Raw genomic sequence first — 27,166 nt, 5'->3', positions numbered from 1 at the left:
AAGCTATTCATTCAAGCAAAAACCCTCAGAAATATTACCAAAAGTGCTTTGGGATATTCCCATTGTATCCTGCTTCTTTCAGATCCCCAAAACTTTGCCTGGACATTGCTGTGAGCTGGTATCTCTGCCCGGCTACGCTACCCAAGCTCAGCTGCTCTCCACAGGCATTTCCACGAGCAGAGTACATGCTGCTCCCCAAGCCGCCATCCATCTTTCATTGTCTCTCTAGTGCAGTCATTCCTCATGCAAGACTAACTTTTATCGTTGAACTTAATTAAAATGATTACACAATGAAAATCATCATCATGACTACATATACGACAGTTTCACTAGAAATATACCAAGGGGATCTTTCTACCCTGCTAATACATCCTTCTTCACCAGAGAATATAAAGCCTGTTGTAGGTACAGCTTCAGCCTCGTGTCCTTGCTGGTGTAAGGTCAAAACAGTCGAGATAATTCAAGGAAGTGAAATACAGGATTTCTCTTTCTGGGCATAACAGTTCTTTGTAACTTGCATTTATGAAATGAGAGTCCCAACAAGGCTAACAACCAGCCAAAAGCACAGATGGTATATTGAAATAAGGAAATGTGAATCAGTGTAATCTATTCAGCATACAGTTTGCCAGACAAACTGCAAACATTTAGTTTCAAACACCAAAACAACCAAGTTCTAAATATAACATGAAGGTATTCCTAGTAACATGATGAGTGTTAAGGATTAAAAATTGTGCCTATTTTTTTCCATGACCTATCCTTCCCTTTCTGGATTTTGAACAAGCCCTTAAGTACCGATTTATGATATATATGGAGAAAAATACAAATGAGTAAGTAGACTTCCTGGGCAGTAGCTTTCTGAACATATTGCATACTGTGACAATAGAGATCTGAAGCTGAAAGATAGCATTGAAAAGGTCCTTGAGAGATAAGAGACTTGAAGAGAAGGAGGACAAAAAGGGATTTTATAGAGTAAACAATGGCTGGTGCTTTAGCAAGTACAGACAGGTGTGAGGCAGCCTTAAAAAAAAAAAACAACCAGCAACACAGTAGATCTACTGAAGGAGCTGGTAAGAGTTTTCGAAGAATCAGTATTTCCTTGGCTACTGCAAGCACTTAGAAAAAACCTGAACACACTCAGGTGTCACAGAGGAAGAGAACCGCTAGAAGAGAAAAAAAAAAAATTATCAGCCCTTTTTCTCACATGAATGCCAGTAAATAACTAGTTATACATACTCTGATTTGGAGTCTGAGGCCTAAAAAAGTAAACATACCATTCACCAAGGAAGTTTTGTATTATAGGCTTATTTTTCCTTCTAAAATGGATTGATTCTTCTCAGTTTAATGATTTCCTCTTTATTCTACTAATCCAGTTTGTGCCTTCAACCACCCACACCAGAGACGGAATTCAAACCTGAATTTAAAATTTATTGGAACCTCTAAAATAAACACATCGCAGTACATGTTGTCTGGCCATGAGAGTTGAAACTACTAATGTTTGAATCCGGCTAATCAGTAACAGAAAATGCACTCCATTTTCATCTTGCTTCTTTCATGACAAGACTTAAACTGCATTCACACTATGCTGGATGGCACTTTCAAAAAACAAGACAAAAAATAAAAAAATAAAAGCTTTGTTAGTCTTAAACGAAAATTATTTTACAATTCTATGCAAATTTTACAAATGTGTCACAGTATCAGAGGAGACACTGAAAAGCATCCTTTATTCACCTGTCAAAAAGGAAAGAATGAAAGACAGAGTGTGATCTCACTTTCTCACAACTATTCCCTTCTTTGGCAGAAATTAAACAACTTCTGTAATATTGAGATGATAATTAAAGTCTGCAGAGTCTCTCAACAGCTTTGGTAAACTCTGCCAACTGTCCCACTGCTCCTAAAATGATGCTTTAAAAACAGAATTTTACTCTTGCTTCTGGGCAACATTCGTCTCAGGGATCTCTGGAGGTAAGGACCAATTGTTTTAAACTACCACACCACAAAGCCTCCATCTGTAACACCTCAGTAGAAAGCAATCTTCGAATAATTATTTTTCTCGGATAAAACACTACTGAATTTTTGAGTAGGCTTCCCAAAAATCTCAGCATCTCATTAAGAATAACTTTGTTCTCGATGGGGGCAAAAGAAGTGCTCATCTGCTGTTTTTCCTTTTCCCCATCACACTTCAGGGTTTGCATTTTACTGAAACATCTTCTTAAATCACTACTGGGATTTAATTTCACTTTATGCATTCTCTTCTGATCTGTGGATACTTTTTCAGTACTACTAATCCCAGTAAATCAATTTACATCTTGTCTTCCGAGTTGTTGTTTTCTCACCTTTCCTCTTTCAGTCATATGCAGAACTTCTATCCAAAATATATGAACATTCAAGCCCATGACTTCTCACTTCTGTGTTGAATTACTCATGCCAAATCACCACCCTACGCCAAAGAGGGAAGAAATAAGACACTCCCCAAAACTCTGTTCATTTCTTAACCTATCAGCTGGAGTTTCAATAATAATACCAGAAAGCACTTAATATTTCCCAAATATTAATCTACCAATTACCTCTCTGAGACAGGTAAGCGGTGTTAATCATTTTCTGCGAGGAGAAAGGGACACAAAAAGGTTAATAATAGCTTGTTCAAAGCTGCAAGGTGATTTAATGCCAGAGCCGTTAGAAAACTGAACGGTACCCAGCTCCCAGGTCACCGGTGCTCTGGCCACCAGACAGCATCAGCTAGCAGCAGCAATTCAGAGAGCTCATTTAGACTTTATTTGCTAGTGCTTCCACCAAAATGCTAACTCCACTCCTCAACTCTAGGGTTTTTTTTTTTCTAGAGTTTTTTTGCAGATTTTCTTAGAACAAGTTTGAAAGAGCATAACAGTGCCCAGACACTAAGTGAATATCTCACCATACGGACAAGTTATTTGAAAAACAGTAGTTTGGCTTACTCATTTTGCAAGATTTCTTGACTGAGAGCTTGGAATTTGAGTGAAACAGCATATTTTTTTGCATTAAATCTTGTATTTAAAATTAAAATTTTGGGAGGGGGGTATTCATAATCTATTTTTTCAAGCCTTTTTCCCCAGCAGAAAATATATTTAACACTGGAGGCAGTTCCTTGTGGTGATAGCAGAAAGTACTTAGGGCTTCTGCTGTTGCAGGAAATTCAATATCCTGTGAATGTATCAAGCTCTTAAACATGAACAACCTGAGTGGCAGAATCACATCTTCCAACAGAAACATGGCAAAAAGGCATATGGACAATTTGGTGGTGCTGGTGGCAGGGCTGACATTTATATCCTCCCCAGTCCCCCTGCTGAGGGCAGGCTCCCTTCTGCCAGACCCCCCTTCCTGTCCATGGGCTGCTCCACCCCATTCCCACCTCTACTTATGGCCAGCTTCTCTCTCTGCCCTTTGCTCTCAATGCCTGGCAATACCCAACTCAGTTATCTTCCTCCTCATCACCCTCCCTTTATCTCTTGGCAAACAAGTAACACCCAGCTGACTCAGATCCATCACGGCAACTGAAGAAGAATACAAGGACCTCGTTAGGTCATGCAGAGAGGGAATTAGAAAGGCAAAAGCCCAGCTAGAGCTCAATCTGGCCATGGTCATAAGGGACAACAAAAAATGCTTCTATAAATACATTAACAACAAAAAGAGAGACAAGGAGAATCTCCATCCTTTACTGGATGTGGGACAGAACATCCTCACGAAGGATGAGGAAAAGGCTGAGGTACTTAATGCCTTCTTTGCTTCAGTCTTTAATAGCCAGACCAGGTATCCTCAGGGTATTCAGCTCCCTGAGCTGGAAGACAAGGATGGAGAGCAAAATAAACTCCCCATGATCCAGGAGGAAGCAGTTAATGACCTGCCATGCCACCTGGACACCCACAAGTCTATGGGGCCTGATGGCATCCACCCAAGGGTGCTGAGGGAGCTGGCGGAGGAGCTTGCCAAGCCACTCTCCATCATTTATGAACAGTCCTGGTTAACAGGGGAGGTCCTGGACGACTGGAAGATTGCCAACGTGACACCCATCTACAAGAAGGGCTGGAAGGAGGATCCGGGGAACTACAGGCCTGTCAGCCTGACCTCGGTGCCGGGGAAGATTATGGAGAGGTTCATCCTGAGGGTGCTCACAGGGCACGTGCAGGACAACCAAGGGATCAGGCCCAGCCAGCACGTGTTCATGAAAGGCAGGTCCTGCTTGACCAACCTGATCTCCTGCTATGACCAGGTGACCCGCCTAGTGGGCGAGGGAAAGGCTGTGGATGTTGTCTGCCTGGACTTTAGTAAAGCCTTTGACACTGTCTCCCACAGTATTCTCCTGGAGAAGCTGGCGAATCGTGGCTCAGACAGGTGCACTCTTCGCTGGGTAAAAAACTGGCTGGATGGCCGAGCCCAGAGAGTTGTGGTGAATGGAGTCAAATCCAGCTGGCGGCCGGTCACAAGCGGAGTCCCCCAGGGCTCAGTTTTGGGGCCAGTCTTGTTTAATGTCTTTATTGATGATCTGGATGAGGGGATTGAGTGCTCCCTCAGCAAGTTTGCAGGCAACACCAAGTTGGGTGGGAGTGTTGATCTGCTCGAGGGTCGGAAGGCTCTGCAGAGGGATCTGGACAGGCTGGATCCATGGGCCCAGGCCAATTGGATGAGGTTCAACAAGGCCAAGTGCCGGGTCCTGCACTTGGGTCACAACAACCCCATGCAACGCTACAGGCTGGGGGACGAGTGGCTGGAAAGCTGCCCTGCAGAAAAGGACCTGGGGGTGTTGATTGACAGCCGGCTGAAGATGAGCCAGCAGTGTGCTCAGGTGGCCAAGAAGGCCAACGGCATCCTGGCCTGTATCAGAAATAGTGCGGCCAGCAGGAGCAGGGAGGTGATCGTGCCTCTGTACTCGGCGCTGGTGAGGCCGCACCTCGAATGCTGTGTTCAGTTTTGGGCCCCTCACTACAAGAAGGACATTGAGGTGCTGAAGTGTGTCCAGAGAGGGGCGACGAAGCTGGTGAGGGGTCTGGAGCACAAGTCTGATGAGGAGCGGCTGAGGGAACTGGGGTTGTTCAGTCTGGAGAAGAGGAGGCTGAGGGGAGACCTCATCGCTCTCTACAACTACCTGAAAGGGGGTTGCAGAGAGGTGGGTGTTGGTCTCTTCTCCCAAGTGACGAGTGACAGGACAAGAGGAAATGGCCTCAAGTTGCACCAGGGGAGGTTCAGGCTGGATATCAGGAAAAATTTCTTTACTGAGAGAGTGGTGAAGCATTGGAATAGGCTGCCCAGGGAGGTGGTGGAGTCACCCTCACTGGAGGTGTTCAAGGAACGTGTGGACGAGGCATTGTGGGATGTGGTTTAATGGGCATGGTGGTGTTAGTTGATGGTTGGACTTGATGATCTTACAGGTCTTTTCCAACCTTAGTGATTCTGTGATTCTGTGATCTGATCTGACTGTTTTTATTCTCACTGAACCAATTAAAACCAAAGGCACTGGGAGAGTATCAGAAGAACAGAAAAAACAGAATAATAAAAGAGACCTCTACACTTACACAGATTACTAAGTCCTCATTCCTTAACCAGAAACTGCATTAAGTAAAAGAATTACATGCACGAGACGCTCACTAGCAACAATTTAGGGATCAAGAAGATTTAACCTAACTTTATGGGATAAAATAAAGAACAGCTTTAGTAATTCTCCAAAGGTTAATAATCCAAGGATAGATGGCAAAAGAGACTGAACCTGTTGACCCCATACCACCTCTCAACTGCAGGATGATTTAATAAGACACTCTAGATAACAGATAAAATGAAATTCAATTTCTTCAGTGCTTGATAAGCAACACGTGATACGACAGGTCAATATCAGAGCCTCTTTGTAGATACTATCTTCACAGAGATGGCAGTGAAAATAAAAGCCTTCACAGCTGCAGAAGGAGCAAGGTGAGAGCATGCATTTCCTCAGAACCAATTTTTAATGATAGTACGTATTACACTGCTGACAATCAGAGAAAAACAGATGTCCCGAAGTTGTGACAAAAATCCCATAAATTGAGGCTAGCAAAGCACAACAAGTCCTTTGCTTTTCCTGCCTTTCCTCAGAAATCCTAAGCATTGATTGCAAGACACAGTTTCATTTGCATTTACCTGGCGGGGGGGCGGAATTAGATCTTCTGACCAGCAGACAGAACATGCATTTGTTCGCACAAAATGGAAAACAATCAGACAAATTTTAAAACACAAACATTTCAGGTACAGACGGTGCTTCTTGAACACCACCATATACCATCTATATACTGTCTCTGTATACAATTCTTTAATTGGGGTTGGCTTTCATATCTTTCCCCTCCCTTGAACTCTTTCTGGTATGGCATTACCCCGAGGAACTAACTTCAAATTTCTGCTTTAACCACAGTGACTGAAATTCATATCAAGTTTAACAGTGACCCAGGTCATCCTCATTGGTGACACAGGAGGCAAAAACTAACTGGACTTGGAGGGTGAGATAATGCATAAATTTGCATACGGTTTGAGGGAACTGCGGAGAGATGTGGGGCTTATATTAAATAAAAAGTCTTACATAGAAAAGCAAATATATGACAGTCGTTAGAGAAGTAGTGTACATTTGGCTTAAGATAGCAACCCTGTAATTTAAAACACGGTGTTTCTGACAGAGGCTCCTTTAGTTATCTTGCCCTTACATTCTAAAACAAAAATGACATAGAAAAAAAAAATGTCCTCGTTTTTGTTCTCATGTCCTCAGTCTGAACAGCCACTGGAATTCCCCAGACTTTTCTTTATGAGAACATGAGCCTCTCTATCCTGTGGCTTCTCCTGACCTTTCCAGGATAGGTCTTTCCTTGGCATGTGGGAAATAAAAGAGGATTGTTCTAAGATGTCACTCTGGCTCCTGCTGCTTCCTCGGTTCATGCAAGGTCCTACAAAAACAAAATGTTCCCAAAACTCAAAAGAAATATGTTACAGTCCTGCTGCTGTAAAGAATTCTTCTAAAAAGACCCCTGATAAGAGCATAGAAGAAATGGTATGAGAGAAAACCACTGGAGGAAGTACAACCCAAACCAGAAGAGCTGTCAAATGTGCAGTATGAAAACAATAAACAAAGGTTCCTCTTGTAGTTATGTAAGTTGCATTACTCTCAATTATTACTTTTGTTATTAGTGAGTGCTGAATCACGTGGAAAGGTTTTTTTATACGTACTACATTCCCTCACACCATAAACTCAGTTAAGATTGCTGTATATGAAAGTGTATCACTCATTGAAAAGGAGTGGACTAGAGTTACACATTTCAACGGACAACCAAACGCTGAGCAGGAAGGCACATTGACTATGATCGCTTCTGCGTTTCTGTGGGTGATCTGCTGCCTGTCAAAGGAGCATCCTCTAATTCAATTACAAACAAAGCTAACAAAAATCCCCAGGTAAGGTGAGCTGTCCTAGAATGTCCATGATGAAACCCCTGTTTCAAGGATTATTAATCTGCAAAACCAAAAGAATTTAGTTCAGAATAACTGCCAATAACTCCATTATTTAACAATCTGATGATAACACAGGAAGACCCAAACTATTCAGACATCCCAAGAATGCCACGCATTTCAGTCTGACTTTCCTGCCCTTCAGTCTGCCTTTTATGACAGAATAATTCTTGTAAATCCTATTCAAGTTTCTTGCCTGTAACTCTGGCAGATTTTTGACCATTGCTAAGTAGAGTTAAAGGCCAGCTTAGAGTTAAAGGCAAAAATCAATTAACAGCCCTGGCCTCAATCCTTTAACAACTACTTAATGGTAGTTCATGAACTGCTTATCTTCAGTCAGGAGCTCTTTCCTACCTACGTACCTGTATTCCAAGCCAAACCCACACAACATCGTATTACTAATTGGATCAATACAGAATTTTCATAAGTTAATGAAATACGTTACTTTTCCAGATATTCCAGTGCTGGAGTATCTGCAATCCCTCAAACTTAGAATATATAAAACCCAAGACACCTGCCACGTATGTAAATACAGGTTGGAAAGTCTAACTGAGGTACTAATTTTTTCATTATTTTTTTTTCAGATCTTGTTCCATGTCAGCAGTTTAGAGGCCTGACTAGGCAACCAAATTTGAAAACTCAGGTCTTCAATCTTTTTAAACTTAGAAGCATTAAGAAATAGTGAACATCAAAGAAAGAGAATTCAAATGAAGCTGAAAAGTCATATAATTTGACGTAATTTCAGCTCAGACAGAAATTGACAAATTAACAGGTATGTATGCCCACAATAAAAATCAAAGGGATTACTGGGCATGTGCCTTCTCAGATGTGTAACACATACGGGATACAAAACAAATATGGATGCAAACACAAAAAGAACCCACTTTGTGTACATTAGTATGTCCATCTATTCGTCATGTGAAATATGAACCCAGAATAAATGAAACAATGGCATTTACACTGTACCAGCACTACAGATTTATTTTGTTGCAAATGAAGGTTATAATGCAGTTGCATGAAAATCTGCGAGCTTTTTCTCTTTTCACTTCATCTAGCAACTGACTTACTAAGCCAGCTTACAAATTTCTTATTGACCACATACCTCAGGGAGCTGAAGAAAACATCTGAATTATTACATAGATAATCAGCTGTACTACAATAGTTTCAATAGCAATGAGGGGGATATTCAATATATTATAGGACCTATCTTTTTGGATGCAAAATACAGCTGTCCCTGCTTCAGAGGTATAGTAAAGAGATGAAATATAACTGCACTACTGACAATTATTTGCCCATTCTCTCTTGATAGTATGTTTATTCTATTGCCTCCACGCATGATTAAGTTTGTGCATCCTTAGCATGTAATCAATAGCTGTGAAGTCTTGTATTAGCTTGAGAGATTAGACATCCCTTGATAATAAATTCCATTGATTCCTCCAGTTTAGCTTAGCTGCAGAAATCCACATTTTTCCTAGGTTTTTTTTTTTCCCTCTGAGTTTAAATGAAAAGCAGATATACAGTCTAGGAGGAGAGAAGAAAAGCTGGCATGACCTCTTTAAGCTCATTCCTCCAGGTGAACAAAACCTATCTGGTGGTGTAAAACATGAATCGGCATGTCAACAAGCATCAGACTGCAAGAGTAAACACAGGGAAAGCCTGACATTACAAAATTCCTAGGAAATTTGCCCAGGACTGCAATGGTGAAGATTAATTACGTAAAGTCAATTACAAAATTAAAAGAGATTGGGAAAAAAAAAAATGAACCTTTGACTTAAGTATTAGTGGCATGGATATATTAAATCAGAATGGAAGACTCAGCATCGAAAATATTAATTGTATTAGAAAGAATATATTAAAAAGAATATATAATACATATTTACACACACACGTCTACACTTTTTACCCACCTTAACACTGAACCTAACCATTCAACACTATGAAGAAAGCATTTACAAACATTTATTTGAATATAAATCACCAGTTTGCTTAGATGATACATTTTGCATTTCTCTCCAATGCACATTTATAAACATCTTTTTATGGTTTTGTTTACAAACAATATATTTGGGAGTTTAGGATGTTATGAGTATTATGCAAAATGCCTAAGTTGGAGCAGTGTGAATAAGCAAACCCAGTTTTCTATGGGTATCGTTAAAAGCTTCAGTTCCTTTCTCTTGTGTCTAAAAATTACAGTCCTCCAAGTCAGGAAGCATAAATATCGCCATATGAAATAAAGTGACCAAATGTGGAACACAGTCTATAATAAATAAACAGTAAGCACAGAAGAGAGACTCAGACTGTGAATAAAGTTAGGGCCACATTCACCTCTGATGACTAAGAATTGAAAACTGCAAGCAGTAATTACGATACCCCCCTTAAAACTTTTACATATATATATGTGTATGTACGTACACCCACAGGTACTTGTGCACGTACGTGCATTTCCCGACATGCAAATCAAACACCCATCAAAACGCATCCTCTCTGCCTGCACACCTACTGAAACATTCTCAATCCGATTTGCCCCCATTCCCATTTCGCCCCATCTGGTTCCTGTAGCCCCTGGGGCCCTGGTTGAAAGCACCTGCCCTCCAACCCTGCTCCCTGCAACCAGCAAAGCCTCGAATGTCAATCTGGGTCACAGCCCACGAACTTGCCTTTGCAATGCTGTGTTTGCATGGTAAAACTGAGTAGTAACTGTATGTTGCACCTTGCTCTGGCTCTGCCCCTTTCACAAAATCAATATATACCATTATATATCATACAATAGATATCTCATATAGTGATTGATATAGATCTATCATATAATGTATATGATAAACCTTGGCTGAAACAAAAATTCATTAAGTGGCTTAAAACCAGAAATGACACTGTATCATATGAGGAATCTGCTGTATGTCTCTTGTCCTGCCAGTGAAAGAATCCTGGTATTTATCTTTTTTTTTTTTTACTCCGAATGACCAAACCTGTAGCTTCTACTGTACAGAAAAGTTTTCCTTAAGTACTTGGAAATTTATTTCCTAAATTGGCTTCATTTTCTTCATTGGCTCATACAAAGTTAAGAACGCAATTTGAAAATATAAGCGAGCTTGTTTTCTTCATAAATGCAGACAAAAATAACACAGGTGGGCAAAGAATTCCTCCGACAGTGAAATCTTGGAAGAAAATCAGAAACCATTTCCAAAGACACTTAAAACTCCAAAAATGCTGGTAAGGTGCCAACAGGCAAATTCTTTTTTAAGTTAGATACCTGATTACCACGAATTTTTACTACCTTTGAATTTTGATGAAATGTTGCTACTTAAGTCACTCAGCCTCCTGCGAAAACCCGACTAAATATGAGTAAAAAAACTTCTCAATCTATTGGTCGATGACCAATGCCAAGTAACTATCAAAATGTAATACTTGTCCCAGTATAAAGAATCCTTTTTCCTTATGCCTCCAGCACACCTTAAGCTAGTATTTCTTTACAGGTATTTTATACAACAAAAAACTTTCTGTCTATTTTAAGCAACCCAATGTCAATTCAACTGTCCCTTGATGTAACTATGAGGGAAAAAAATGAATTCTTGAGTTAACAGGTAAAGCACTCTTTATGACTTTCTAATGAACAGTCGTGACATTTTCATTAGACAATACAGTCCAAAGTTCTTAATTTCCAGAGAGGAGTTTTTTTCTGAAAAGTTCTTCAAAATGTTTGTTTTCAGACAGGAAAAGGACAGTAAGGAATATTTGCTTTTTATGCCGACTTGCTCTGTCTGGGCAGAATTCATATGTTATCAATTCTCTTTCCTACCACCATCTGGCTATGAAGGTTTGCAAGGCCATTTTGGGAACAGGGACCTAATCCTGCAAACCCCTTCTTCTTGGAGCTGCCTTTGCTCAAAAGGAGCAGGGCTCTGTAGAAGTGAGCTCATGAGCACCTCTTCTCTACCGTGAAACAGGGTCCCTGTGACAAAGAATGCAAAAGCAACAAAAAAGCCTTGCTCACAAACAGAGGCACTGGTAAGCTGGGGAAGTGCTTCCTAAAATATGCCATGAAATCTAAATAATACACTTCCGCATAACATTTAGCTGCATAAAATACTCTAAATAAATTACCCTGCTGCTTTACTTTAAGCCAGCTAGTGTTTCACAAAGCTACTGTTTCCTGTCTAAGCAGAAACTTGGAAAACAAAATAACTCACCCTACAGTAAAACAAGGTAATGTATTTTAGAAATCATTTTCTCTTTGCAAACTTCCTCTGAATACGTCTGTATTTTTCCATGATCCCAAGATGTAAAAATGCTCCTGAAAAATGATCCCAGAGTATTTTCAGTCCACAGTAAAGCTGGACGAGAGATAACAGAAAAAGGTGGCAAACCCAGCAGCTCACTGGAAGCAGCAAAAGAAAAATAATTTTAGATGCTGTTGATAGTAACTTATTCTCTTTTTAAAGTGAGGTGTTTTTTCTAAAATGTGATTAATTAATGAACAATTGATCTTGCTTTATACAGAACAGATGGTGCAAAACCAACAAACCTAGTTTTCATTCACACGCAAATGTAAAGGATTAGTTCTTCACCTGCAGGAGTCACCGCTCTTTACTACGTGTTTTCTTATTCTAGATACCCATCTAGAGATCTATCTAGTTCAAGCTGTCAATCATATTCAATAATTTTACGACGTTTTGACTTTCAGAAAGATATTGTACTAGCACAGTTGTCCTGGCTTCGCTGTTACTGCAAAGCAACTGCTGACGTGCTACTCTGACCAGCGCTAATGTTAACAGTCACCCAAGAGAGTGTCAATCACGCCTGCTGAGTAAGTAGAGCATTAAATTATTTTTTTATGCCTATGTTATACATGCTGAATCACTGTCATCGCACAATCACAACAGAATACAAAAAGGAAAGGCAGCCAATTAGTCAAGGCAAGGCCACACAGGCGAAAGCAGTATTAATTTGGAAGGGCAGGCTAATTGCCGGACACCAGCATTATGTCACTTAGACCAGATTTATTGCTGAGTGTAATAAATGCTTAAGAATAAAAAAAAACAACAATCCCTTCCTCCCAACTTATTACTGAAAGGCTTTAAAATTCTCTGGAGTGTCTGTTAGGCAATTTTAGAGCTAGCTTCTCTCTTCCATAATTTTTTTTTTTTACACCTCATCTAACTGTTAACCTTTTGGAGACTGGCATAATGAGCACACAGGCAATCTACTACCATCCCCTCTTGTCACCACAATCAACCCACTAGCTCATAACCTTTATCAACAACCATGATAATTTGAAGGAATAAGAATCTGCTGTAGAATGTCTAGAAATATAAAATTCCTCAGAGTTGGTTCGAAGACTGTTATGACTGGCAATGAAATTAATTTTTTTACTTACATTCCAAATATACCTGATTCTTGACAGCTTTTGCATTGCCTTTTGTGGTCATTCCATTCATATTCATACCCATTCATACCAGCTAGCGATGCCAGCCTTAATCTCCCACTGGCCACGCTCTCCGTAACAATCTTGTCCCTTTCTCCTTGATTTGAACCTTAAAGTTATGGCACCTCTTGCATTCCCAAGTTCACCTGCTACTTTAATATTTAGGCAAAAATATAATACTATTATTAATTGGAGCTATAACAAGGACATGTGCTAACAGGAAAAAAACAACAAGCAAAAAAACCAAGCACATGTTTGCCTTTCCCAGCAGCCCTTCACTTGCTGTTTTTGACTTGGTTATCTGGAAGACAGATTGAATCACGGCATCAAAGAACAATTCAGCTTGGAAGGGACCTCTGGAGGTCACATAACCCGACCTCCTGCTCAAAGCAATTATATCAGGTTGCCCAGGAACTTGTCCAGGCTATTTCTGAATATCTCCAAGGAGCGAGATTCTACAACCTCTCAGGACAGCAGGCATGGAAGATACATAGGAGATATAAATGCAACTTCAAGGCTTGAGCTGATTTCTAACTATTCGGTGTTTGGGACAAGACAGAAGAGCAGAGATTTCCACAATTGCCTAAAACACCTCTGAATTTTTTGAATCTTGATTCTCAGCATCTGGCACCGACCTCTGTTAGATGGCAAGACTGCAAGCACTTCACTTAAATTTCACCTTGCTTCACCTTGTTTGATGTACAACTTCGCCATTTGCAGAATATCAGAAGCTTTGCTTCCTATCAAAAATATTATTTTTAACTGCAGTATTTAAGTAAGTTAAATGCACAAAAAAGTTAATAGAAGAATTCAGCTGTCCTCTTTGCAAACCACCTGATGCTAGAGAACAGAACCAGTCAATCTACTGTACTCTACTCTGCATATTTTCCACCATTATTTAGAGATGTTTGGCAAGGGGCAGCTGTCTAAACAAAATGGGTTGGGGTTGTCCTGTTTAATAACCCTTAGGTTACTATACACACCTACTGGAAATTTGTTGCTGGGTGTTTTGTTTTGTTTAGAAGGATTGGGTTGCATTTTACTTCTACTGGACATTGTAATAGAACCCAAGAACAGAAGTCAATCATCACAAGTGTGCAGTGACGCATCTAGGTATATTGCCTTTGCTTCTTAATGAAATTAAAAGAAAGATGGGAAAGGCCAACAGTTTAAATCTGAATGTACTGGGCACGGAAGCCAATGTTTTGACACCCAGACAAAATCATGCATGTCGGAGACTTGTAAGGCTAATATCCTTATGCTTTTTTGATCTGTACTGCCATTGTAATCACCAGTATGATGAACGAAATTTATGCTTTCAGTCTCTATTCTAACATGATAGTGCAGTGCTCTTTTCAGCATTACAACAAAATGAGTAATCTGTATTAACTGGTTTTGAGTGAAGGCTTTATACAGCAATTGAAGAGGCTGATAGAATATATGATTTTCACAGCTAAGCATTTAAATCAAGCCAGTTACTGAGGGGGTGAACTAGTTTATTTAATAATGAGGTCTATCATGAGGTATTTCTGCCAGGGCTGCAGGACTGGCTTATCTAAGTGACACACAGTCGGCAGGAAAGGGGGCATATACTCTGAGGAGAGAGAGCACAGGCTGTATTTCAAGCATAACTCCTGAATGGTTTCAGAGAAAAAGTCACCACAGCTATAGAAAATTCCAAGCAAAGAATGTAATCCGGGCTCTACTTGCAGTTTGGTTCCTGAGGAATGTGTCCCTCAAGAAACACGTCCAGTAGGCATTCATCCCAAAGGGACAACAGACTGCTTGTCTTCTTTTGGACATAAATGCTGCTGCCTAATTAAAGCAGGGCGTACAAAATAAAGTTTCCTTCATTTGCTGAGGAGTTGGTGGGGTTTTTTTAAGCTACTCTCCATTTAAACTAAGATTATTTTTTTTTCTAGACACAAAAATCCTCAAGGAAATTTATTTGAAATGTCTGGTTGGTTTCTTTGTTGTTGCTGGCTCTGAACTCCCATTCTTGCCTAGTTATCTTGATCAGGCCATGACTGAGTAGCGTGCTAGGAAAACTGCTATCTATCTTAGAAAGGATCCAAAATACTCCGAGTTGGTTTTAATTATTTTTATAATTAATAATAGATCCTGATTAATCTATTGATAGGTATTAATATATTAATACATCAATTCAAATTTACCTAAATATAAAATATCGAAAGAGGAAGTTATCCATAGACTCATAAGAAATTAACTTAAATTAAATAGCCCACAAATGAAACAGCTTTGTCTTTAACAGAACTGGCTGGAAACAAAGTTTTGCGCACCCGGCTGTTTACACAGTGGTTTAAAAGCCCCAATCAGCATTTGGCATTTGAGAAGGATATGTAATAAAGCCAAAAGATATCAGATTATATTGACAACAAAAGGATGCTGACTCCTTGCAAAGGTAAGTGAGGTTGTAAAATTTGTGTTAGCCTCCTCTCCTTTTGAGTATGAAAATCCAACAACTTCATTTTCTTAGAATTCCTTGGAAAAAGGCAAAAGCATGAGAAATCATTTGAATGAGACTGTTATGAAGTAAAAACAAATGACGGAGCTGTAGCTACAATTACAATTATGACTATGCTTTGGTACCACACAGCTGATAATATCCTAGCGTCATGTGGCTTGTGCTACTGCTTGAGTTCAATTTTCTTCAGATAATGTATTTGGATTCCATAATATGCCTCTTTGGTGAAACCAATAACTGCATCCAGTGGTAAATCCTCAAGGAGTTATAATTTATGGCAATTGTCTGTTCCCACCACTTTTCTCAGTAATTTGTTCCAATGATTAATAGCCTCACTGTTAAAGATAAATAAGTGTGCCTTACTTCTAATTTGAATGAGCCTGACCTCAGCATGCAGGCATTTGAGGTTCTTACATTCTTCTTCCTCTAGAAGAAAGAGGCCTTTTGTAGCTGGTATTATTTTTCCCCTATATAGATACTGTATATTCATCTCCCACCTTTTCTCTGATAGACTTAAATGATTGAGATCTTTAAGTCATCTACTGGAAGACTGTATCTTAAGCCGTGACTCTTTTTGTGGCACTCTTCTCCATTCCTCCCAAATCTTCATCAGTGTGTTGAAAGCATGGACACCAGATGTGCATACAGTATGTCAACACTGGTCATACCCACAAAATCACGTCTTTCCTCCTAGCTATGACCCTGTTTTTTGTCATAGCACTACACAAAGAACTATTGCTGACTGCTGACCTACGTCCCCTGAATTAAAATATGACAATTATGTCCTACTATCAACTGCAGAGAAAGATAAAACAAAACCAGAAAAGAATGCCAATGCAGCGGGAAAGGGGTTACGCCATCTCCCTATATAAACAACATAAAAAGAGAAGTCATGCTTGATTGCAAAAAACAATCACACAATTTTTCCTTAAAGACCAGTGTCTCACTGAAAGTCACTGAAGCTTCCCCAAGGACAACTTGAATTAGAGTCAGAGGCCAAACGTAAAGACACCTCTCTGAAACCTAATCCTCTTGCCAATTTAAAATGCTCCTGCAGCTTCTGGTCAGGAAAACACACCACTGGGATTGCACTGGCAGTTTTGCTTTTTTTTTTGCTTTAGTGTTTTCAAAACCAAATATCTGAACAAGTATCAACACAACTAAAATAAAAGCAGATGGGTTCAGCTAATCTTCCCCTTTTGCCTATATCAGATTTTTTTCCCTTCCAAAAGACTATCTTCTGACATTATCAACATAACAGTGGTTAAAAGACAAAAATGCATTAGAAATTCAAGCGTTACTTCTGTGGGTTTATATGAAAGGGGATTCCTAGTTACTTGCTTTTCCACCATCCTTCTGAGATACTCCTGTCCAGGCACAGATTTAGGTATAAGAATGAGCCGTGTGTCTTTTCAGGCTTAGGCTGAGACGGAAAGCATAGCACATTTGTTGACACCAGCACCCCATAAGAACCAGCCAAATTTGTTCATAAATTAGGTCTACAGAAAAATGTAAGGTGTAAGTAATTAGAGCAAGGCAAGCATTTATACGTCATCTGGACAAAAACAAGAAAGTCTTCATTCAGAAAACCGTTTTACCAGAGTCGTCTGTCACAGAACAAGAACTGCTCAGGGTCTTTCTGGACATGTCTCCAGCAGACTCCCCGCACCAGTTGTCTCTCTGCTTTCTCCTTTAACACTCCCTCTTCCCTCTGCCCCACCTGGCTCCCTTAATCCCTGTACTCCAAAAATGCTCCCTCTTAAAGGCTCAGGTGTGTTGGATTCTCCTACCTGGGCTGAAAAAAATACTTCCCTGCTCTTGATTTGATCTAACAATGTCGTCAGCGACTCCAAAGACAGATACAGCAATTCCAGATACTCATGTCCCACACCAAGGCAAAAATCTAAGGTATTTAGCATTTCATTACTTGCAAACAAGAGATACAGAACTGAGGCACTCACTCTGAGCATAAAAATGTCACAAAATGTCTTTATAGTCTTCAGAACAATCAGAAAAGCATTTTAAAAATCAGGATTAATATACTTGAGACTCTCTACGTTCTCTCCACCAGTGCCAGGACCTCCCCTACCTTCTCTGTGTTTTCTGGTCTTTGACCTGAATGAGGCATCTCTGAAGAGCTCACCTCTTGTACAGACAAAACCAGACAGGATGCAACACCACCCAAAATTATGACTGGGATGAGAGTCTCCCATTCCCCTCTGCTTGCCTCCCTTCCACATCGAAACGCGACATGCTAACAGAGAGGAAACATCTCAGGCCTATGCTGTGTGAAGGAGTAGATTGCCTCCTCATCAATTTTCCTTTAGTCTTGCAATTGAATACTATAAATCAATAAACAAGCTGTTAAATTGATTTTTTTTTTTTTTTGTCAAGACATTAGATACTGAATTAACTAAGCCTTAAATAAAACAGAATTCCAGCAGAGGAAATTTCACAGTCTGAATTGAATTAACACAGTCAAAAAATTCCCCAAGTTTTCACCCTCTTCTACTTTACACTAGGAGCTGAAGTCTGGGTAAATCAAGACAAAATCTCTAATAACGGCACACTACAAACTTTCCAAACACCTCAAGGAAAATCCTATGAGTTATGGTTATGGCTAATTCATAACACAGTACACAAGTATTTTAAATTATACTTTGCACTTTATTTCTCCCCCACCTTTGAACTTCATTTCTTGATCTACTGATAAACAACTAACCTTTAAAAAGCCGCTTTTATAATTCCACTGTAGATAATCAGTATATTGAACATTTATTATCACATTTAGTAATTATCACATTTCAGAATCAACTTCTTGCCATATGAACGTGAGGTATGTATTTCCATCTGTATCTTTCAGCTGTTTAACAGATGTGTCTCATGTCACAGTTATCAAATGTCCTGGAAAGCCTCCTCCGACACTCTTTTGCATTTGTCACTGGCAATATCAACTCCCAGTTTTGTGTACAAATATTGCACAGTTAATTTCCTTCTCAGGTGTGCTACACACAGGGTAACTCAGTAAATAAGGAAAACATCAGAATTACTTCTTTTTTTCCTCCCAAATACACGGAACAAAATAATACTTTGTAAAAAGAATGTTTTGGTAAGAAAAATCTAAAGATTTTTTCACAAATGCAAGCAGGTTAGAAGTTTTGTAATAGCAACAATCAATGCACAGTATGGATATAGCAATCCATATGAAATAATCATTACAGAAAATTCATTAATGCCCTGTAATAGTGCCAGAATTAATAAATCACTGTTAAGACCCTGATATTGTATTTCTAAAACTGGTTATTTTTTGCTAGCCAATTCTGTCTCTGAATACCAGCCCAATAAACCCAAACAAGTAAAAGGCTGAATGCTGTCTTCTATTGCAAGGAATCTCTACCTAAACTATTTCTTTTTTTAAATAATTAGTGGAATTCTAACAGAAGTAAAACTACAATCCATATAAGACAAATACTCCCGTTCAGGATACACAGTACTCAAAATTAGTAAAGTGCTTCCTAACCCTGAAAGTGGGTTCAGCAGACCGACTCAATGCTAAACCAGTAGGAAACAATTGTCACTTAGCACTGAATTACACAGCAATCCAAGTTGCTTAAACCAGCTTTAATGGGTTAGCTCTACTATGTACCCACTGCATAATGAACCAGCCACCCTCAACAGTTTATTATCACTTATGATAATAAATGAGTAAGTTAAAAAAGCAATCCAAATATTTAATTTGACACTCTCTTAACAGAAACCAGAAAAAAAGGGGAAAAAGTTGTAGATATTTTTCATTTTTTCTGGACTTTGGAATGCACCTAGCATATTTTGTTTTAAACTAATGTCTTCAATTTTTCCTTTTATTTCCTATACTTTCAGGCTTTGTAGTACCTAACACACAATTCTTTCCCTTCCCTCAACTACATAGGATCAAGTCTGCAGCATTATTTTATTTTCACATATTTGACACTTGTGTAAGAAAATAGCAAACTGTGGGCAATCCTGTTTGCCTCTTGCCTTGTAAGTCAAGCAACATTTGTCAAAACTGTTCCAAGAACAGCCTTTCAGTTTAGAAGTATGTCACGTTATAAAATGACTTCAGTATAGGCTGTGTTTTTGCCGAAATGGTACATTTCCATGTTCTTTAGTCAGAATAAAAATTGAAAAAAAAATTTTTTTGAAGGTTATAAAAGAAAGAAATTAAGATATAATCAGCTCACACGTTCCCGAGATTTTGAAACTGTTAAAAATACATAATCAGAGATGGAAGAGATGAAACATCTGCTGTAGCAATAGAAGGACCCAAAATGATTGAGCGAGCAAGAGCAACAAACCCACAAAGTGAAAAAAATAAACCTCTTACATTCCTTTCGCATAGCATTTGTTTCGCATTTGATATTTACTTCCCAGCTACTCCACGTGAACTATTATTAAATAAAAGCCTTCACATTTGATATGCCATGAAGCTGCTACAATTACTCTCTGATAATCTTGACAGCTACTCTTGACCTTCTGCCACTTGCTGTGATTTTGCATAACAAGAATAATGCATGTGACATTTTTACTACAGGAAAACTTGTGAAAGAGATAAACATTTTAATGATTAGGAAGGTTTCTTTACGCTCCAGGACTTGAGATTCGAGCACCCATCGAGACGGACATGACTATGGCCGTGCAACCCATGCCATGCCCAGCGCAGACATGCTGCACGCCACCCAGGCCCTCCCAATTCTTGTACGCATTGTAGCAGGCTTTTATACCGCACAAACGTATGTGACCTGTGCTACAGTATTCAGCTGGTAGCGCCTACAAACCTTAAGATTTCCTGCTCTATCTCAGCTTACATCAGATACAAGTTCCCAGACTTGTTTCCTTCCCCCCTTCAACACCATTTCTGCTCCATCTCCCCTAACATGCGTCTTCTGGCACCTTGAAGAGAATCACTGCTGTGTCCCCTGACAAACACAGCTGAAAACCACAACCAGCTGTGACAAGAAGAAACACTGTGTATAGATACATTACTTTCAATGTGGACATATTAAGTGTGATCTTGTAAGCTAGTGTTTAAGCTGCCTAAATTGTTTAATAAATAGCAATCTTTGATGCCACACAGAAATAAATTAGGCTACAAACCTAATTGTCTGAATCAAAATCATGTGATGCTGAAATGATATTGAAATAAATCTTAAGTTTTGATAGTTCTAGGTACCAAATGTCAAGAAAGGTGAAAATTAAGGATCAGCCCTTACTTTTGATGGAAAATGGTAGAAATGGTAAAATTGTATTAACTTCCTATTTATCTGCCAACACAAAGTATTTCGTTTCCCATGGACTCTTTTAGTTCTTTTTGTTAGATGCAAACGTTAAATGTAAGGCATAAAAAAAAGAACCTTCAAAAATACTATTTATTGCTTCTGTAAGTGTTCTGTATATGCAACTTACCATCTTCGGCAAATTTTGTTATGTAAAGCTCACGGTGAATTAATACTTTTTAGTTCTATTACAAAATGAGCATAAACTTACAACCTACTTATTCATTTTTGCTCTTCTGGTCACAAGTCATCACAATCTGTACTAGAATCCAATCCAAATTACACGCAATTTACTCTTCTACATATGGGAAAAAAAAAAGTAATCTTGAAAAAAATCAAAGGAGTTCTTTCTACCAGCTGTCTCTTCCTCCCTGAATGCCCGCCTATTTGGACTTTGCATCTCTCAAACGTCAAAGTGAATTTTAAACCCATTGTAATGTTCGGTGGCTTCTTCCAGAAATCAGATTGCATAACACCTGCTCATCTCTTTCACTCCACTTTCTTAGATTTAGTATCAGACCAAGGAGCTGAATTTAGCTTTCCAACATCACGTGCAAAAAAAAAGGAGAGCCGTTAACCTCCTTGTAAGTTTATAACCACAAGTCACTTTGCAGAGTACCTCTAGTGTTTAGAGACACCTCGCTTCACGATAAAGGGCAGTTAACACCTGTAAAGTAATTATATCTACCAAATGTTGTTGGCCTGAAATATGAATATATAATTGTTCCTGCCATCTGTTAATTACACTAGTTGAATCACTTATTTAATCATATACATTTACTTGACATCTACAAACTTTTTAATAGCTTTCACAAATGCTATCCTGGCACTCAGGCAGAACTAAGTCACCGTTTATGTGTCCCACAAGGAAACGACACGGTTACACACGAGGCCAGATTTTGCAGCATCTCGACAAGATGGGAAGGCAGTTAGTGCTAGGCATCTCCCCAGCCTGTTCCTGCCAGCTAACAGCCACAGGGGCCAACGGGGAGTTACCAGTAGAGGCAGGGGCATCATTTCTCAGCAACAAGACTGGCTGGAGTGAAGACCCAGGGGAAAAGGGAGGAAGCTGGCGGGTTGGGACATGGAGGGAGTGACAGGACAACCTGACTTACTACAAAAGCTGCTCAAGCGTTCCTCAGGTCAATGATTGCTGCTTCTGAACACCTAAAGATAAGGAAACTATGCAAAACATGGAACTGTATGTCCACAACTTACAAACCACATCACAGCTTTGGCACTGAACTCTCTTTCTCCTCTCCAGTCCCTCTAAAGCACCTACCAGTGTTGTCCAGCTGAGGCTGCTTTAAAACATTGCAGACCTGCACGCAAAATTGAATTTTGCTGTTCTCCAAGGATAAGATGAGATACAACTTGCATTGCCCTTGCTGTAGTGGTGGAGGGGGGCTTTGGAGGGGATGTCTGATGAGAACACCTCCCTCACACCTCAGAGTTAGTCCCCTTAGTCCTCCTAGGGCTTACTGACTTGACGCATGTATCCCAGCCCAAACAAGCTCCATTCTGTCTCCCTCTCACTCCCAGTGGTGCTAAAAGGTGGGGGAAAGGAAAAGCAGACCATGATCTGTCTCCCTCTGCTCTCAGTCTAGGAGGGAGAAAAGACAAGAGCTGGAGGTAAGTCAAGATTTCCTTCATTGACACAACTCATGCTCTCACCCTTGGATAGTAGCTGCAACAGAGGTGGGAATGAAGACAGTAAATCCACAACCACACCAGGTTTTCAGACATTTTACACAGCTTCCTACTCCTCCTGCATCTGCAGCCACCTTGTTGCTAGCAAACTGCGTCCAGCTACAGTGAGTTGAGGAAAAGTGAAATAAGGAAACTAAAATAGAACATGTAGCACGTCCTATTGGAACATGTATCACGATTTCCCTGATAATACTTTAATATCAGGGACAGGAGAAAATGGTGCTGTGCATGTATATTTTGGAGATCAGCAACCTAAAATACTCTGAAACTTTTGATGCAAATTTCAATGTCTCTAAGATTACCCCTCTGAGTTTCTGCTGCAAACACAGAGCCATTACAATGCAAAACTGTTTAAAAAAAAAATTAATTAAAAAAAAATTAAGGCAGATTCTTATCATTTGCATATTTAAGTAATTATTTTAACAGGTAATATTTACATGCATATGGACATATCACTTCTTTCTATCTTGGAGAAAAACCCCTGAACTTTAATTAAGGAATATGTAACTTTTAAAAAAACCCCTTTTGTATCAGTATATCATTAAAAGTAACAGTAGGTAAGAAACATGCATAAAAATTCATGCAAGTGTGAGGATAGCTGTCATCTCACAGAAATCAATTAATAACTTGGTACCATAAAATGAGCCCCATCTTATCTCTCCATCTTCACAGCTGGTTATATTCCACACTGCTCAAAACTGCTGACTTTTCCTAAAGCTGCCTAAAAACTTCCTCTGCTGATTGAACATTAATCCAGAACTCACAGCTGAACGCTGCTGGTGATCAAGTTCAAATAGCTAGAACAATGCTTCCAGCCTGGTGTGGTGGTGGTGGGATTGCAGCTGCACAGGCAAAAGGAATATAACCTGGCTGGCCCCAGAAGCCTGGGAAACACTGGGACAGGTACATCTCTACCCTACAAGACAGCAGCTCTGCCTATCAGGCAAATATTAGTATTTTTGATGTGACAAATGCAAATACAGCTTGCAGAAAATCAGCAGCACCCTTATGCTGGACACAAGGTGAGATGTTCTTGTAACAGGAAAGTAAGTTTTTCTAAAAATTCAATTCAAAACCCAAAGAAATTAATTCAGAGAAATGCACTTACTCTAATCTGCAGCTACTTTGCATATCTGCTAGTTGATGAATAATATCTATTGAATCCTCTAGATAGAAACTGCAGTGAGTTATTTTATTGTCCACAACACCCAGAAATGGGCTACAAAACCCAGAACCTTGCTTAGATTAGAACTACAAGTGCATTTTTTGCTTGGAAAGGCAAAAGGCATGTGGTGTCTCCTTCATTTCTAGTGGAGATCCTGTACTTCTCAAGCTCCCCAACTTCTCCTGGGAAGCAGCTGCAATACACCATCGCACTTGCCAGGCAGAAAGGCAACGCATGGGGCTGGAGTTGAAACACACATCCATCCTCCTTCTTCCAGGAGGAGGAAAGGAACTAGAAAAGGCAGGATGGGGGATGTTGTCTTTGAAAAAAGTCAACGAAAAGCTACCAGTGGTCCCCAGGGTGTTATGGGGTCTGGGGGCTCCCTGGGGGCTGGGAGCGGTGGGGAACCCCCAGGGAGGACTGGGCAGGGCCTCGCAGCTTGGGCCCCTACGTACGCAAATGCTGTCTTTCTGCGCACACCATAGAGACCTCAGATACCTTCAAAAACGTCTTTAGATATGCAAATGATGTCTCTATAGAAATTAGGAGAAAATTAAGTACACTTTATTTGAATCAATTATGATTAAATCAAATGTTGCAATTCATAAAGAGGTCAGCAAGTAACTTAAAATATGTTAGAGGGGTGCCTGGGTATACCAACAAAGCCCTAGACTGTAACTGTCTCTCCCCATTGCTCAGGCGTTTCCTATGTAAAGACAACTTGCTAAAACATCAAACTTTCTCTGGAGAAATGAGAAATAAATCGAAGTCACACACTGTGACTTTTTCAGCAAGGATTTAAAAAATTAAGAGGATGTCATCAGGTATCACAAATATATCACCAAGAGCTATGGGCTCAAGATCTAACATTCTAGCTATGCCTGTATTGATCTTACCATTTATTTTGATACTAGTTTTCCCTTTTCTCAAGCAAGTGTCACTTTAAAAGCATGCGAATGGTATTTGGTGAGGACAAGCACTGCCGGGCACTCTGCCAAGGACTATGAATGCTCAGAGGCAGCTGAGAAAGAGAAAAAGGCATAGGTCTGAACACCGATTCAAAAGGAGGAAAAAGAAAACTAGCCTGAAACTAGAGATTCAGGGAATACATTGGCAAAAATCAGTGTGGCACAGATAGAGCCAAAGGGTCCATTTTAATATACTTAGTCTACACAAGTAGCTCAAGTGAAAGCAGACAACTTTTCATTACCAATAACCGCAAGAATTTTTTGTATTATTAAAGACAATAAAACTGTAAATGAATTCAGGAAAAGTTATCGAGCTTAGAATTTATCTACATTCTCTGCTTAGACATCCTGGTAATTAATAGCTGAATTTGATGCTAAACTGCTTATTTCCTATTAATTCCTTCCATCTGCCAAAGCAGATAACTATACATTATTTTCACATTTGCAAGTCATGCAGGCACATAACTAACCATATCAATAGTGTATTAAACATGCTAGAGCAAAATTATTCATTTTCTACATTGAAAACTCCTTTTTCCCTGGTACACGCCTCCCTCACCCCTCGTGCAGGCTGAGCCGTGCTTCTCAACTGGCATGGTGAGCTACACACAGCCCAAAGGCTGTTCTGTAGACAAAGCCATTCATTCTCAGCACAGCCTTGTATGCCCTAAAGTTTGCTTGCTTTTTTTCCCAGGTCTAATAAATTATATCCTTTTCCCCCATAAAGCTACCTCCCTATATCATTGGCCATCACAAATACAACAGTGCTACTATTCCTAAATATTTTGCAGGGTAAAGTTCCCATTGACTGCAGTTGTAGCTGAGAAAAGTGAGCAGTTCTGTAGGTCGCTCCCTGGGACCCCAGTGCAGGGGCTCAGATTCGATTCTTTCAATGGCCACTCGTGAAATGCCTGTTTTAATAAGACCTACCTAGAATCACTCAGAAATTTCCAGAGAATCCACGTTCGTGAGAGCAGAGCTCAATTTCTTTCATTAAAAAGGGATTCTTTCTCTTCCTGAAGTCTTTTGCCTTGTTTGCCGATGAGTCTCAACTTTCTACAAATCCAGTAAGGGTTTTACTGCCAAGAGACCCCTTTATTAAATAACTGATTCTTTACGAGACACCCCAGAGCACAATCATCCTCTTCACTGAATGAGCTAAAGATTACTGCTAATGAGACAATTGCACATTATCTCGGAGTATACCCTGAAGAGGAGCAAATAAGAGATTGCACTGGCAATCAAAACCTGGCACTTCCTAACTAACAAAGGCTTGACTTTGACACCTGTGTACAACTTCTTTTCCTTCCCAGAACAATTTGTGCTGTTATGCAGATATTCACCAGAATCATCACTAGCTTTTGAGCTTTTCAAGTCCCCAACAGAGACATCTGCAGCTTTGAGGCAATGGGGCAACAGGGAGGGATTGACAACCTAGTGCAGATACATGGAACATCACTTTGGAGGGATGACATACTTTGTTGTCAGTTTTGTAGTTTTACGCTGGCATTTAAAAAATAGTGACACGCAGTGATCCTGGACTACATTTCAGGCTCGCTTCTCAGCTTTCTCTAAATCTGATCCTTTCTTATCTATCCTCTAGGCTGTCCATGACCCACATGTCATTTTCCCCTGACTTCACTCCTCTTGCCAGTATTACTTCTCCCACATAGACTCTTTTGTTTTGACTCCAGGCTTCTCATCACAGTGCTTGCTTTCCAGTCTGCCCTACTCGCAGAATCACACAACGTCTGAGGTCGGAAGGCACCTCTGGAGATTGTCTACACTAACCCCTCTGGCTAAAGTGGGGTCAACTGGAGCAGGCTGCTCAGGGCACTGTCCAGTCAGGTGTTGAGTATCTCCACGGACGGAGACTCCAGAGCGCCTCTGGGCAACCTTACCCAGTGTTCAATCACCCTCACAGTAAAAAAGTTTCTTCTGATATATTTCCTTTATTGCAGTTTGTGCCCATTGCCTCTTGCACTTTAAATGCATACCACTGAAAAAAGCCTGGCTCCATCTTCTTTATTCCCCCCTTCAGGTATTTGTACACATGGATAAGATCCCTCTGAACCTGTTCTTCTCCAGACTAAACGGTGCCAGCTCTCTCAGCCTCTTCTTTTATGGCAGATTCTCCAGTCTTTGTGGCCCTAGTCATCCCACCAGCTTCCTCTTTCTAGTCCCATTTTTGCTGTCTGCCCCAGCTCTCTAACCTTTTTTCTCTCTTAGCAGACCCCGCTTCCCTTGGCTCTTGCCCAGCTATTTCCAGCCCCTACCCTCGGCTCCTCTGCATTGCTGCTTTCCAGATCCTATTCAACCTACGCTCTGTTGAACTGACTTTCAGTCTCCGTTCTCTATCTCATACAGATTTGCTGCCAAGTTTTTTTCCCATTTTGCAGGTTCAAACTTTTTCCTTTTTTTCAGTCCCTTCCCATGATGCCAGGAAACTACCAGACTATGAAGAGCATAGGGGGACACACATGTATCCTATTCTGTTCCAGCGTCTAGGTGGAAACTGCTTTTAACGGTCCAGAATGGCAGCAATAAAGATTTGCTCATCCTCTTACATTACTGGTCAACAATATGCTCATGTAGACAGAATCTATGTGGAATTAGACT

The 27,166-nt window shown here is 40.0% G+C and overlaps 1 protein-coding gene across 1 annotated transcript in view; it reads right to left on the bottom strand.

Annotated features, from left to right (window-relative positions):
• PTPRK (protein tyrosine phosphatase receptor type K) overlaps nt 1-27,166 on the bottom strand; it is a 320,227-nt gene that overhangs the window by 94,172 nt on the left and 198,889 nt on the right. The window lies entirely within an intron of this gene.

Source organism: Gavia stellata, chromosome 2, assembly GCF_030936135.1.
Source record: "Gavia stellata isolate bGavSte3 chromosome 2, bGavSte3.hap2, whole genome shotgun sequence".
Classification (NCBI taxonomy): Eukaryota; Metazoa; Chordata; class Aves; order Gaviiformes; family Gaviidae; genus Gavia; species Gavia stellata.
Note: the sequence above shows the minus strand (reverse complement) of the source record. Positions and strands in the feature narration are given on the sequence as shown.